Source organism: Branchiostoma belcheri, unplaced genomic scaffold (genome assembly GCF_001625305.1).
Source record: "Branchiostoma belcheri isolate BF01 breed outbred unplaced genomic scaffold, Haploidv18h27 scaffold661, whole genome shotgun sequence".
NCBI lineage: Eukaryota > Metazoa > Chordata > Leptocardii > Amphioxiformes > Branchiostomatidae > Branchiostoma > Branchiostoma belcheri.
In genome coordinates this window covers 15,717-19,108 of record NW_017804311.1, presented here as the reverse complement: position 1 = coordinate 19,108, position 3,392 = coordinate 15,717, and positions in this window count along the sequence as shown.

The window sequence follows — 3,392 nt, the reverse complement described above, 5'->3', positions numbered from 1 at the left end:
CCCTAATTTGCATATTGCCACCCAAATTTGCATATTTAGCAAAAAATAATGGTTCTATCTTTACTGAAATGGCTTGATTTAATTCGTTATCCCTCAAAAGGTGGGGATAGACACCAAAATTATTCTGATACCATGAGTAGTTACTGAGATATTGACGAAAACTGGATTTTCAGTAATGGCCACCTTAATTTGCATATTGTGCGAATTGCCCAAGGATGACAGAGTGGCATCATTCAGATTCTGAAAGAGCACACCTCAGAGATATAGAAACAACAAAAAAACTTTGTATGGACCGCATTGCAAGGTTCTTCAAAAATCGGGGGTTTGGCAACCGGACTATTAGAATTTGTCCCTTTTTTCTCGCACTGTAAGCCTGGCAACATTTCATTAGCCGTGGACATCACACATTTATGAAACTAAGTATGCTAGACAATTCCTCCTGAGTGTACTTTTCGTGTGTTTTATAAAAAAAACACGAAAAGGTGAGTAAATATTTCTTTCAATCAATGCGCTGACGTTTGAACGCTGAACGTTTTAGCAAATTCTGGTCCTGTACTAAAACAATAATTTCATCCGCTCCATACATCTCCCAAACAAGATTTTGTAATAGCGAATTCCTCAATATTATGTCGTTCTATTGCAGGTTATTGCAGACTTTTAGGGCGAATTCTCTGTTACTTAGAAGTTCGCAAGGATTTCTTGCCTAGCCTAGCCTCGGGCACAAATGCTGGAAACCCGGCCAGTTTTAGCAAATACCGGTCCTGTACTAAAACAATAATTTCATCCGCTCCATACATCTCCCAAACAAGATTTTGAAATAGCGAATTCCTCAACATTATGTCGTTCTATTGCAGGTTATCGCAGACTTTTAGGGCGAATTCTCTGTTACTTAGAAGTTCGCAAGGATTTCTTGCCTAGCCTCGGACACAAATGCCGGACGACCGGTTAAAAAAAAAGCGGCCAGGTTTAGCAAATACCGGTCCTGAACTAAAACAATAATTTCATCCGCTCCATACATCTCCCAAACAAGATTTTGAAATAACGAATTACTCAATATTATGTCATTCTATTGCAGTTTATTGCAGACTTTTAGGGCAAATTCTCTGTTACTTAGAAGTTCGCAAGGATTTCTTGCCTAGCTAGCTCGCACACAAATGCTGGAAACCCGGCCAGGTTTAGCAAATACCGGTTCTTTACTAAAACAATAATTTCATCCGCTCCATACATCTCCCAAACAAGATTTTGAAATAGCGAATTCCTCAATATTATGTCGTTCTATTGCAGGTCATTGCAGACTTTTAGGGCAAATTCTCTGTTACTTAGAAGTTCGCAAGGATTTCTTGCCTAGCCTCGGACACAAATGCCGGACGGGTCACACGCACGCCTACAGCACGTTACTTTATTTCAGAATTCGTCCTTTTTTTTTCTCGCACTGTAAGCTTGGCAACATTTTATTAGCCGAAGACATCACACATTATGAACCTAAGTATTTTGTATTCCTTAGTAACAATATATTTGAAATCCCTTAAAACTTTTAAGGTCTCATTACTATTTTGTGGTGTATCTATTTAGAGTAAACAGAAGAGACGCTCGGAACCAAAGTTGGACAAACGAAACCTTCCCAAAAACAGCATCATCTATTATAACCTGGCCTCCTTGATTGATAGTATATATATCGCCTAATTTTGCTTGATTTTTTAATTACAGCGATCAGGTGGTGTTTTAATGTAATGAATACCTTGAAAGACTGACTGAAGTAACTAGCTGGGAAGCATTTTGTATGGGAATTATGTAGCCATTGCAGCAAGATTCTTCTGTACATGTTTTTTTAATGTTTATTGTTTTATTGGGAAATGCCAGGATGGTCCCAAGCTACCTAACAATGGCTGTCTTGGCACCCCCGCCAATTTACATTAGGCAGACAATTAGCATTTAATTGGAGCCGCCACCGGCTATGTAAATTCTGACCTAAAATACTAGTAAGCCAATCGTCTCATACCTCGCATAAAACGACAGCTAATCAGTGCTTATGATACAAATTTCAAATCTGTCAGTTGGAGTGGACGTCACTCTATGTTTAAGCATTGCAGAGTGTGCACTGTGCAATCTAATCTTACCGTTCTATAAAATGTCCACGGTTTCTGGAACCATGAAAAAGGAGACAATGAGAACTTAGCCATCATCCTCAGGGAAAAGTACGGCCGGAAGAATTACCTCCTTGCTCCCAAGCAGACTCCAAGAGCAAGACTACCGCTAGGCTGAGCAGAAACATGCACGGGGAACCCTGCCAGATAGCCCGACGCCACCCGGCGTCTCTCGCCAAGGACGGAAGATTTTTCATGTAAGCGGTTTATATTTGTTCCATCTGGTTTTTGAATGTTGACATGTTGTACATTGAATTTGTTTGCCACTTCCTTTGCCTTGTTTTCGTCGGAAAATATATCTAACGAACGATTATGTACCATTTCAGCAAATGGAGAGGGGACACATGTACAGAAGGCAAGACAGCCGGACCGGACGTAGAACATACACACAAGAGACAAATCCCCGAGCCCACTGAAAGCGTCGAGGGGAGAGCTACTGTAAGTTCAGTTGTGTTCGCAGGGGATAAATTTCGCGTTAGGAATGGAAAGAATTATTTTGCGATGTTTAAAGTTCACGGTTGAAACAATACCTAAGCACGGGAGTACATTTACAGTGACGTCAGTGCCTTTACACTTGGTTGAAATATGCCTCTTATTGTGGCATTGTATTATATATACAGTATATTGTATGGTACACAATTTTGGCCTGTATGCCGCTATCGATGCATGTCTTCCACTTTTGTCTTGTCTCATTTGAAATGCAGGACAGCGCAGTTCTTGTTGCGGAAACATCGGAAAAGAAGGATCAAACAGCGTGTTTATAGTAAAGCAAGTGCATTGTGTAATTTCATCTGGGTTTACCAGTAAACAAACGTCCGTGCCAGGTGTGCATTCCACTGCCACCATCGCAGCCGATGTTGTTCACTAGTATTTGCACATTCATGCCCATGAGGGCTAGGCGCCAAAAGACTGGTTTTCCAGCTGTTGTACTTCATAAAACAGATCACATTCGCGATCTCATGGAGCGGTCATCGTGAATACCGCGAAAATAAAACCACCACGATCATTTCAAGATTTACAGTATATCCGCCCTCGCGGATGTCCCAATAAAACGAGACAGCCGCTCTAGCCACAGGTAGAAACAAACGCCGGCCAGCTAAAAGTCTACACAGGAGGATATCCCTGGACGCTGTATGTAATACCAGTGAGGTCCGGGCACTAGCCTCTACCAGGCTTGGGGAGGCGGCCGGAAAGAGTAGAAATCGGCCAAATAGAGAGATAAGCATGCCAAGGGAGTTTGTCTCAACG